Genomic DNA, 12,245 nt, shown 5'->3' on the forward strand with positions numbered 1-12,245 from the left:
GTGTAGCAGGGATGGGTTCCAGTCTTCTTCATCCCAGGCGTTCCAGATCTGTGAATTGGCTCAAGTCTGGGAATTGATTGATGATCTGTTTTAGTGATACATGTCAGATTTCTGTTCACCAGATCTGAGGCTTTTCTCCTTATACAGTTCAAGTAAGACTTCAGTAGACCTCTCATATGCTTCAGCTCTACAGACACCATGATCAACAGTCATTACCAAAGATTTATGTCAGTCAGCCTATTCTGATTAACATCTGTAATTGTACCCACTTTGTCTTCGATGATTAAGTGCTACCACTGGCCCCTGTCACCTTGAGCTCCAGTCATCACCCTTATGTTTAGGGATTCCAGTACAATAGGGAAGACCCACGATAAAGCTCTTCTTTTATGCTGGGGCTATCCTCATGAATTTACTAGTCACAGCCATGGTGAAAGGCATTCCTCTGGAACCCCTTGGTTTGGATGAACAGAACCAACACAAACATTGTCTCCAGCATCCCTAAGACTTTGGGTACTTCCCTCTACAGTATAGTAAGAAGGTCCTGAGATTTCAACTTCATTTAATGTAGGCCATATGTGGGTCTGTTTTTTAATCAACAAACATAGACAACTTTTAGAGTCATTCCTAGGCCCTCAAGTTAAAATTTTGAATTCATAATCTCTGCTCAGTAGTCCCATATCAACACATTTTACCTGATCTAACTTTATATTACTTTCAGCTTGATCCTGCACCCTTAACATCCATTCCCACGTGCATATCTCTAGCTGGAATCACGAGCAATCTGGGAACTGTTTCTGAATTAGTTTCTGCATTGCAGATGGCTTTGCTCTAAAACCTGTTCCAGGATTTTCATGTTTCCAAAGAGCATCCTGAACTGCCATAGTCATGTTGATCATAACTAGATCACCTATTTCATAAGCCGCTAATGGAAAATCTGCCTCCTTCATGTCTGGGCCTGACCCAAACCAAAGCATCACACTGAATCCAATCACATTTATACATCTAGTTTTGAAGTTACAGGAAATATGGGGGATGACAGCATATGTAATGACACCATGGGAATGAATAATATTCAGATGTCAAAAGTTCTGTTGCACAACAGTCCTGGTTTCAGAAAAAAGTAAATGATATGAAATTTAAAAAGAGGAGTGAAAATTTTACAGACACTTGTTGAAGAGACTTAAGAGACAATTGAAAAGAACACAGTGTTGGATCTTTCTGGAGTCTTGTTTCAAATAAATCATATGACTACTGCTACTAATAACAACAATATAGTTACAAAGATTACTGAAGGTCTGCTTCATATTAGGTGTTATTAAAGAATTAGTATAATTGTTGGGTGTGATATTGGCATTGTATTATTTTGTAGTATGTATTAGCAATGTATCCTGAAGTGTTTACTCTGGAATAAAATAATATCCTGAATTTACTTTAAAATATTCTAGCATGGTAGGGAAAAAAGAGACAGGATACTTGAAAAGGACTGCCATTATGTTACTGATGGTTGCTGAGGGATGGGCCCATGGTCGTCGTAAGTCATTACATTCTTCTGTATTTGAGTGTATGTTTCACATTTTTTATATTAAATATAAAGGCTCAAGGGCCACATTCTGGAAGGCTGAGGATTGAGGGGGCTCTACAGCTCTCCCAAGCCTGCCGGGACCTGGCAGGGGAGTTTGGGTCTGACCTGGCAGGGGAGCAGAGTCTCCTGGAGACTGAGGATCTGGAAGAAGAAGCGACAGGAAGCCACAGAGCCACCGCCTCCACCCTCCGGACACATTGGCCATAATCACACTACAACTACAATTGTAAATATTATAATATTATAAATATTATTGTAAATTGTAAATAGAGCCTTTGGGGTCTGCAGCACTATTTAGCCCGGAAGTAACCAGCAAGGTCTTCCGTAGCTGGAACCTGTTTGCTCTCTGTTCCTCCTTACAATTCAGGATCTTGAAACTAGCGAATCAGAGCTTTCCCGCCGCCACCTTCACTTTGCTAAGTGCTGAGCAATGAAGGGTCGCCTTGGCCTTGGCCGAGCCCTCCTTTTTAAAGACTTAAAGCCCCCTTAAGTCCAGATGGGTTTGTATGGTACTGAGACTGAACCCACGTCAGGCAAAGGCTTCCAAGGGAGGGAGTTTGCCTGGAAAGTTCTGGTGGGACGTGGCGTCTAACGCTCTGAAATTAAGGGATACAACTGGTACTCGGGAGGAATAGTTCAAATGGTAGACGCCAGCGGGCACGAAACAGGAGGATCAATACCCATGTTCCCCAAAGTTTCTCTTCTTGTGGTAGGTGCGTTGTGGGTTCTTTATAGAACTGTAGCCATAGCATAAGATGCTCTATCTTGAGCAGCACGGATTTTTTTAACTTACATATGTTTTCCTTTCTTGCTGACCCTGACATGTCTTAGATAATGACTAGTTAACTAGGTGAGAATTAATCTTGCTTGTTTAAGAATTCCAGGGACTGGCCTTAAAGAGGTGGAAGATGGCCGAACTTGGAATAGAAGATTAATTGCACATAAAACCATCAGAGGATGCTGATCAGACCACCCCATGACCAGTTTCGAGATGATTATCAGAGCTGACTGTGCTCTTCGGCACCTAGTTCCCCCACCTGTGCACCCCTGACACTCCCTTCTAAAACCTTTGTCCTTTAACCTTTGTCCTGAGATGGTCTCAGGACATGAGTCCACAATCTCCCCAGGTTGCTGGCCTCCTGAATAAAGCAACTTTTCCTTTTCCACCAACACTTGTCTCTCCAATATTAGCCTTTCTGGCAGTGAGCAGCAGAACCTGAGTTGGACACTGACCTCCTCCTGTTACAGAACATAGTGTGTAGGCAGTGTAAAAAGCAGGAACCACGTGCGGCTTGTAGAGAGGGGAATATTTTATAAGCTTCTGGTTTTTCTCAGGTAAATGTAGAACACAGGAAGATGAGGGTTTTAATCAGTTCTTCAAATTAATGTCTATGAGTCGTAAAGGAAGACACTGAGGTAGCAGTAGGTCCATGTTCAGAAAGCCCGTATGTGTTGGACATTTTCCTCTCAGGGTTCAAATGACCTTCAGCAAATCTTACTTCCACCCCTTCCTTCCTTGCTCTCCTTACCTTAAAGAAGCCAACTTGTTCTCTCCTTGGATACTTTCCAATATTACCCATCCCCCTGCTCTTCCAATGCCTCTGTAAACCCTCCTAACACTTTGTCTTTCTTTCTTTTTTTTTTCCCCTAACACTTCCAATGATTTGTTTTAGGTTTAGATTTAGAGCCCTTGAGATTGGTGAGGGCAGGAGCACTTGGTTCATCCCATCATCACCAGGGCCCAATTCTCCACCTTGAAGAAGTAATTATTGAGTGAATGTGAGAATGAGTGAATGAGTTAAAATATATATCATACAGGGTTGCTAAGTAATGTAAGATAAAGTTCTCTTCCAGTTACTCTTTGGGACAAGCATTAAAAATGTTTGTAGAGAGAAATGACAAGGATAAAGAATCATTTGGGTATGAAGATGAGGGAGGAAAGATTAAAAAAAAAATGAGAAGTTTGGAAAGGTGCATTGCAGTCAGCCAGAAACCACCATCCTTAAGTATAAAAACACACTGCCTTATTGCACTGCTATAAACCACAACCTGGATATGATTTTCACCAAAAATGATACTATACACTGGAGTACTTTTATTTAAAAGAAAAAGGTTTGCTTCAAATTGGCTTTCCACAGAGCACTTGCTTCTGTGAAGCCAAGTGTTTCATCAAAGAGTCATATATTCAGATTTCCTTTCCCATTAATGCAGTTTCTTTTTCTCTTCTTCATAAATTACCAAAGACTCTAAGTAGGTTTGCAAGCAAGCCTAATGAAGTTTGTAGGTGGTAACTGCTCTAGGGGATGTGGAAGAGGGGCTGCCAAGTTTCAGTTTCCTGATGAGAGGTTAATTTCCCAAAGAGAGGAATTGGGAAAAGCAGACCAGGAGGAGACTCATAGGCGGGTCCAGGCAATAGAGGGGATAACTGAAGCTCTGAGATGAGTTTGCAGATACTTTTCACATTATGTCTAATTTTCAATATGTTTTAAAATTGCCAAAATAAAATGTTTTTACTTTTTTTTTCAAAAAGGAAGAGTTTGGAAAAATATTTTTACTAAATAATCTTTAAGATAATAATTTTAAAAGAGAATATAATGTAATTGGAAAAACTATGTAAGATAATGTAATTGAAATTTGAGGAGGGAAAAAATCCTCAAGTCATTCTCCTAATTGGATAGACCTCAGACATTTATACATACATAACCTATACTCTATTGTTATATAAATATAAAATACTAAAATCATTGTGAAACTAGATTGTCCTTTGTACTGAAGAATCTGGCTTACTCAAGTATAAGTGGAGGTGTTAGAAAAAGAAACAAAAAATTTGGAAACAAAATTGGTCGATTGTTAAAAAGATCCACAGAGTTCAAAGCCCTTAACAGTTAATTCTCCTAGATACGAGTTGCTTGAAAACAAAAGCTCCTTCAAGAAGTCTGTTAAATATCAAGAGAACAATATGTCATGGTAGAGTTGAAGAATAATCTGCAAAACCTGTTATAAGAAGTCAGCACCTTAAATGCAAGAGCGTGCACACTTACAGAGGGGAGGGAAACATGACAGAGCTCATAGAAAGTGGAGAGGAAGGCAGACCTCATTAGGCCAAACTCAGAATACTGACCAAATACTTAAAGAGAGCATAACTGGAAATGCTAGTAAAGTTTCGAAAACACTCGCACCCCAATTCTTCACACCAAAAGCGCACACCCGACGAGGATGGGATTCGAACCCACGCGTGCAGAGCACAATGGATTAGCAATCCATCGCCTTAACCACTCGGCCACCTCGTCCACTTATAGTGACCTTTTGGCGTGCTTTATTTCAGAGTTTATACTAGGGAACTCGCTGGCTATCCCGGAGAGAAAGACGCTTAGGAGACGGCTTAGAGACGTCTGGGAGACGTGGAGGTGGCTGGCTTCCACACGAATGGACAAAGAACTGGGATGGAAAAGCTGCGACGGGGGCAAAAAAACGGGCTTAGCTTTCCCAGGAGTCGTAAAATAGGTTGAGACGTGGTAGAAACACATCTGCCTGGGCTTTCACTTCCCAACCCTGGCTGAGCCAGTTTGCTGTCACCGTCCCTCGTCAGGCGAGCCTGGGCCCGCGGCCCGAAAGCGCGGCCGGGCAGAGGTTCCCAGAGCCGGTTCCACTGGAGTCGCTGTCAGGGGAGCTGGCGAATGTGGACTCCTAATTCGTGGTTAATGAGACAGGCTGGAAAATTAGACGACGGATCTGAATAGGGCTCAATTTCTATTCCGTGTTATTGCTGCTTCTACTTTCGGGTGACATTGCATAGAGAAGAATATTTAACTTCGTGGGGCTCTCCTCCCGGGTGATCCGCATCGGAGGAACCACGAATTCTGATTCCTCCACGGCCCCCGCGCCCCACCAGATACCTGTGTGTTTTCTAAGGAGAGTTTGTCCAACTTTCACTATGTTTTCCAAGCGTTCTGGTACTGAAAACGTCAAGAAACTCAACACTAGCGAGAAAATAATTCGAAGGAAGAAAGAGGGGAAAAAAGAGTGTTCAGCTCCATCTCGTTGTTTCATAAGAATGAACACAACGAACAGATGAACGAACAAGAATAGGAACTAATTCTGACTAATCAGATTGATCATAAATGCCCAGGAAAAGAAGGTAACATTGAAGGTGAGTCTTGACGAGCAAGTTTTCTAGGGGTGGTGAAGAATGAGGTTGTCCCAAACTGAGGAAAGGGCCTGAGCAAAGGCAAGGAGGCATACAAAGCAATCATATGAATCATCTGTTGTCAGTTCTGATAGCAAAGGGTAAAGGAATTATATTACTTTCACAAGGAAGGACAGTATAATTAACAGGAAAATTGTTAAAAATAGGCCGTTCACAGGAAGGGACGGTGACTCATTGGGAAAGTAATACATTAACTCTCATGTATTTGAAATTATTAAAGAGGAATTTGAAAATTAAAACACTGAAAACATATACTTAAACAGATTTATTAGATGGCAGATTAGATAGAGCAGAAGGGAGAATTAGGAAACTGGAAGTTAGATTTGAGGGAACTATATAAAATACTATCCACTGATACAGGTAGTTGGAAATTAGGAAAGAGGAATATGAAAAATGAAGGCTAGGAGAGAAGTTCTATCATATATCTAATCATAGTCCCAAAAGAAATTATTGTGACAATAAGAAAGAGTCAAGTATCTCCAAGTACGCATCACATATGCTTCAACAATCATCAACATTTTGCCAAACTGGTTTTCCATATTATTGTGAGGTTAATCTCAGGCATTATATTACTTTGTGTTTCCTTTCATCTGTTCAATAAGAATCTTTAATAGATAAAGAGGGCGTTCATTCATCTTCAAAATTCTAGAAGTTATCAGTATAATTTGTTGAATAAATAGTTTTCAATCAGCCAATTCTGCCACTATTTTCAGGAACAGCTGTGGAGAGAACAACAGTTTTTGTTTGTTTGTTTATGATGCTATTGTCTATTACTTGTGTTTCCATTTATTTTCTATTGCCATTAAGAGTCTACAAAGTAGGAATGCTTCTAGATTTCACTGTTTAAAATGAGATGGTCTATGTGTAAAACAAGAAGCAAAATTATTCTCAGTAGATTTCTACAAAAGTGCAAGGCTTGAGTAACATAAGCTTGCAAGTTCAAGACTACTACCTTCCTAATAGTCTGCCCTGCCGCTCTCTTCCACTCCTGCATTTTAAAATCAAGACTAAAGTTGCTCCTCATTGCCTTCATCCATCACTTCCCTCTTTAGGCATCCAGTCCAACTATTCTCATGGTGATTTAACTCTCAAAACCTGACTGAGTTTTCTCACTCTCTGGCCGTGCTCTGTGGATGTCAGCGGTCTCCTGGTTAAGTAATCAGAATGCCAGCTCCAGCCCACTGTCTACCCAGACATCAAGACAGTAAACTGGCACCCTGAGCATACTATAAGCCTGATTAAAACCCTTTAATAACTATCGATGACCTACACCCTGGCGATAGACCTCTGCCCTCTCTCACCAGCCTCCCCTGCACTCTTCCACTCACACTCTGGCTGCATTCCGTATTTGGTAGCGATGTATTTGGGGAAAGTCAAAATACCTTCTGTGGGGAAAATGTGTGAGAGTAGCTCATATTTTTTCAGAAGCCACATATGGAAAAGCCTGGACTGTGAGGCTATGCTGGAGCTTTGCTCTTCTTTACACCTGCAGAAGTCTCTAAACTTCTCTATTCAGTGATAGCCCTCCTTTTATTACAAAAGAGGAAGGCAGAGCATTTGGAGAGAGCTAAGTGATGAGTTGGTGGTCCTGCTCAGGGCTTCCTCTTCCTCTGCGGAGAGGTCCAGGAAGTTAAAATAGGGCGAAGCTAGAGCTTTCCTAGAGCGACCTTCCAGGTCTAGCTGTTTTTCACTCTCCTTTGCTCGGTGGTCGGGGATTCCTGCACGAGGCTGCTTATGAGTTGTCTCAACTCCATTCCGTACAGTTTGGCCTTGGTGGGCATAAAATTACCAACGGATCCTAGAGGGCCTGAAAGACATATGGATATAGTGAAGACATCGATGACGTCAGCTCCCAGGAGAAGGGGAATTAGCTCAAGTGAAAGAGCACTTGCTTTGCGTGCGAGGGGTAGTGGGATCGATACCCCCATTCTCCAGTTTTTGGGTCAGCGGCTTATGAGGCAGATTCAAAGCCAGGAATAATTGGATGTGTTAAAGGGAAGTAGTTAAAACATTCATGTTTTTTCTCTATGAGGTTGTTTACCATCCTACAACACCCAAGACAAGGGCACAGTTGTGGGGAACAAATCCAGAGCACGTGATGACACTTAATGAGGAAAAAAAGAAGGCCGTGGTGCATATATTTATTTTATTCTCTGTAATTATAGAAGCTTTTAAGGATTAGAATTGAAACCTAAGTGGAGCCTTGACAGAATCATATAAACTTTAAGATATCTCATTTTCATTATTTTATGACTATATTATGCTCTGACTACATTTTTCTTTTTTCTCAAAAAAAAAAAGCATTTGAAAATATATATTAGTAGAACTACTTTGTTTTCTAGGTGCTACGGTCTGAATATTTGTGCCCCCCTAAAATTTATATTTTGAAAATCTAATGGTCAGGGTGATGGTATTAGGAGGTGAGGTCTTTGGGAGATGATTAGCTAATGAGGGCAGAGCCTTCATGCATGGTATTTGTGCCTTCATTTACAAGGTCCCAGAGTATAACTGATTCATTTCACTGTACAGCAGAAACTAACACAACACTGTAAATCAACTACACCCCAATAAAAAAAATTTTTTAAAGGCCCCAGAGAGCTTGCGTGCCCCTTCCACTATGTAGGAAGTCAGCAAAACCAGAAGGCTCTCACCAGACACCTGATCAGCTGGTGTATTAATCTTGGTCTTTCCAGTCTCCAGCACTGTGAGAAATAAATGTTGTTTTTTTTTTTACAAGCCATCCAGTCTATGTATTTCTGTTATAGCAGCCCAAACCAACTGAGACACCATATTTACTCTTTTCATGAAAGTTTCTAATTTTATAAAGCCCAATTTTATCTTACTAAGTTTACAATGTATGTTTACTGTATGTTTTTATACTATTCTGCAAAAGGAAAGCACAATTTGGTAGGGCTTTGTTAAAGTAATTAAACAAGGAGACCATTAGACTGAGGTGGCTCTAAATGCCTTGGTAGCTTAGGTAAGCAAACCAAGACTGGAATCTGAGAAAATGAAATTTAAGAACAGCTTATCACAATGAGCCAGCTAGGCTTTCCCACATAAAGCAGTCTTAAGCTATAGCCAATCAAATAATTGCTTTGCTTTGCTTCTGACATCTCTACAAAAGTCTTGCCTCTAGCTTCTGCCTGCAGAGCCTCCTAACCACTTTTTGTTTGGCACTCCCTAATTTGAATGGCTGCTTGCTCAAATAAACCCTTATAAATTTTAATGTGCTTCAGTTTATGTTTCAATGGGTGCAATGGTTAAGTTTTTAAATCTAAGGAATTAAAATCATATTAAATAAAACAAAATGTCTAGTATGATACAAAATACTGCATATAACCTAAATATATACTTTGACAGCTTCCAAGATACTCTTGTGGCTTAGCAGGAGCTATGAAGTGATAAGGTATCCACTTTATTATCTGGTGCTTTTCTGGATGGGACCTCCCTACCTTTCCCAGGGAGATGACTCTGTGACTGGACAATGTCCTGGTACATGCAGGACATATTTAGGAATCCAGACCTCAAGAGAGAGTTCTCTGGACCCAGCTTTATTACATGCACCTTCTGTGACCTGTCCTGGGTGGGACATACATGCTTTCAAGTATGGGATAATATTTGCAGCTAGGAAAAGTACTCTAAATTATTTAGTTCAATTCACCCTCTTGGGGTGAAGTAGGGAGGCATGTGATACGACGTATGACCAGGCATACTCCTTGTGTCATTGTGGAAGGGGGAGCATATTTTTAAGTCAAAATCACTACCTACTTCCTACCTACACCACTCACAACAATATGCTTTTTCCTGTAATGTTGTTCTACAGATTTCTGGTTTCTGGGCCTCATTATCACTAATCCTTTTCCAGGCCCAGACAGTTGGATCATTTGAGGATGCCAGGTTTTGTTTCTCAGTTGATAAAAGCTGCATGGTGGTTAGTTCATCAGGGTGAAATTAAATGTGGGAAAAATACTACAGGTGACTCTCTTTTCAGAAAACAGCATTTTATTTTCCTCCCAAACCAGAGCTTTAATCAAGCAGGAACTCCATGCAAGTTCCCACTTTTGATTCCCTCTAATGGAGTTCAATGCTTATCACCTAGGGGAAGTTACTTAGCGATTTCTAAGTACGCACCAGGGGATCCCTGAGGAATGATAGTCATAAGAGCAAAGTGAGACGGGGTGGTGGAGGGGGTGTCAGGAAATGTTCTTTATTTGAGATCAGCTTGCAAGACAAGGTGGGGATAAAGAATTAGAGAAGCTAACCCACTGCAGCACAAAAGATTCATTCAGTCGGTAATTGCTTGATGCTCATTGGCGCTAAGGGAGCGGTAAGAATAAACGCTATAGGACAAATTCAAAGAAACACATCGAAGATGGTATAGTAGGCAGGAAAGCGAAGGGGAAAGGGTCTCTTCAAGGGATGCTAATCTCCGATTGGAAAATACTGCTCCAGGTGAGGATTGAACTCACAACCTCGGCATCACTCGCACACATACTGCCATATAAGTACCGCGCGCTGTCCAATTGCGCCACTGGAGCTCCTATATTTTTTTTTTCGGTCACCCATTACATCGCCTATGCAGGAATATTCAGTTTTTCTTCGGTCGCAAAGGTACAAGTGCCTCCATCCTTCCCGGAGTCCCGCAACTGCATCTTGCGCACAAAGGCGGACCGTGGTCAGCTGCAGACCCCACCCGGCCACCAATCCTGAAGACGCGGAGGGTGCTCTGCGGAAACGGGGGCGGATACTTTCAAGACGACCGCGAAAAGTGCAGACACTCGGGAGACTCCGACCTCCTCTTTTGTGACTTTTAGTCATACAAGTGCGGAACCCTCTGGCCCTTTATTTCCTCCTTCTTCACAAAGTCAAATTTGTTTCTCCTTCAAGATTAAGTTGAAATGCGATGTCATGAAGAGCTTCCCCTGACTTCCCTTCCAGAGTTAACTGCTGTACTTCCATGCTGCTGCCACACCTATTTCGGGAGTAGCATTTCTCCCGTTGTATTGTAATGACGAATTTGGATTTGTCTCTCCGACTTGATGTTAGTTTTTTGAGGAATTTGGATTAAGCTTTACCTGTGAATCCTTAGATTTTCCCATTTTGCTTGGTAAATGAATATTCAATATATGCTTTTTGAGTTATCAAGATTAAGCTTTAGAAGAGATTGGGAAGCAGTTGGACATTGCTATCAATGACGGCTACTTTTTATTGACAGCCTAAATAGTTGCCAGGACTTTACCTGCTTTGTGTAATTTAATCTCACCACAAACCTGCAAAGTAAGTATCATCCCATTTTGCAGATAAGGTAGTGGGGTGACTAAAAAGTAAAGTGATTTGTCCAAATTCACATATTCCAGCAAAAGGCAGAGTCTCTCTCTAAGCCTGCTCTTTTTTTTTTCCATATCAAGTTTCTTCTACGTGAACAGTGATACGAATAGAGAGTAAACATTAAGACAGAAAATGTTAAACTATGCTTATCCTGGAAATGAACAGATTGTGATGAAGAAATAAACTTAAACTGCCAACTGTTATTTAAAAAGCTGCAAAAATAAGCCTGGGACCAGTGAGTGTTATATACCTTACAGACAAGTTTAGGTAGCATAAACTACTGATTTCCAGAGTTAGGAACTTAAGATTCCTGCCCTGTCCTGGAACTATTTAAGGTTGAGCTTCAGATCTTTACACTATTATACATGTATTAGCCTCTGACACTCCAAATTCAGAAATTGTAGTGTCATTTTACTATGCAGTCATGAAGATAGGTGATGTATGGCATTATTAATGGCCAAACTTAACACAGTTCTGATTTATAAGTCAATATGTCATCATGCAAAATTAATGTACTTGCTCTGAATACAAATACTGAATATAAGCTGTATATCAAATGCCTTTTATGGTGGTTAGATCTGGAAATTTATATATGTCTAATGTGAGTTAATAATGTAAGGAATGGAGCTCTTAAAAATGCTTTTTAAAAGTATTTCATTTTATTCCAAACATGGGGATGGTGTAGGGTATAGCAGCTAATACTGCTTGCCTATTCCACCACCAGTCACCAACACCAGCGCCCCCATTCCTCCTTTCCAACAGAAACATGATTTTATTCACATAACCTTCTCTATACTGCCTTGGCTTTGCAGGAGGTGGGCCCAATTCTCAGCTCCTGAGGCAGAATTATGATTGATCTAATTAATCACAGCGGTCACATTCTTGGCAGTACTTGGATTAGGTGAGAATATATGATACAAATTTAGCCAATGTGGGGGAAATCCACTGGGGAGCATATCAGAGAAATTGTTCTCAATAAGAGATACAGTAAAGAAGTCTGGTTTTTTTTCTGGACTTTACCTTGATATTGTGAGAGTTTGAGGTACTGCGAGGAAACCAGCTGGAGTATGAGATCCATATATTGAGAATGACAGAACACAAAGATTCAAAAAAACTTGGTCCTGA

The 12,245-nt window shown here is 40.8% G+C and overlaps 2 non-coding genes across 2 annotated transcripts; both read right to left on the reverse strand.

The window, feature by feature from the left end:
* Nucleotides 1–4,790: 4,790 nt before the first annotated feature.
* On the reverse strand, nucleotides 4,791–4,872 carry TRNAS-GCU (transfer RNA serine (anticodon GCU)). The gene has a single exon. It is a non-coding gene; the product is annotated as a tRNA-Ser (tRNA).
* A 5,364-nt stretch (nucleotides 4,873–10,236) lies between these two features.
* On the reverse strand, nucleotides 10,237–10,330 carry TRNAI-UAU (transfer RNA isoleucine (anticodon UAU)). Its single transcript has 2 exons — nucleotides 10,293–10,330; nucleotides 10,237–10,272 (listed from the first exon to the last, which is right to left on the reverse strand). It is a non-coding gene; the product is annotated as a tRNA-Ile (tRNA).
* Between the last annotated feature and the right edge of the window lie 1,915 nt (nucleotides 10,331–12,245).

This window comes from Lagenorhynchus albirostris, chromosome 10, assembly GCF_949774975.1.
Source record: "Lagenorhynchus albirostris chromosome 10, mLagAlb1.1, whole genome shotgun sequence".
Lineage (NCBI taxonomy): Eukaryota > Metazoa > Chordata > Mammalia > Artiodactyla > Delphinidae > Lagenorhynchus > Lagenorhynchus albirostris.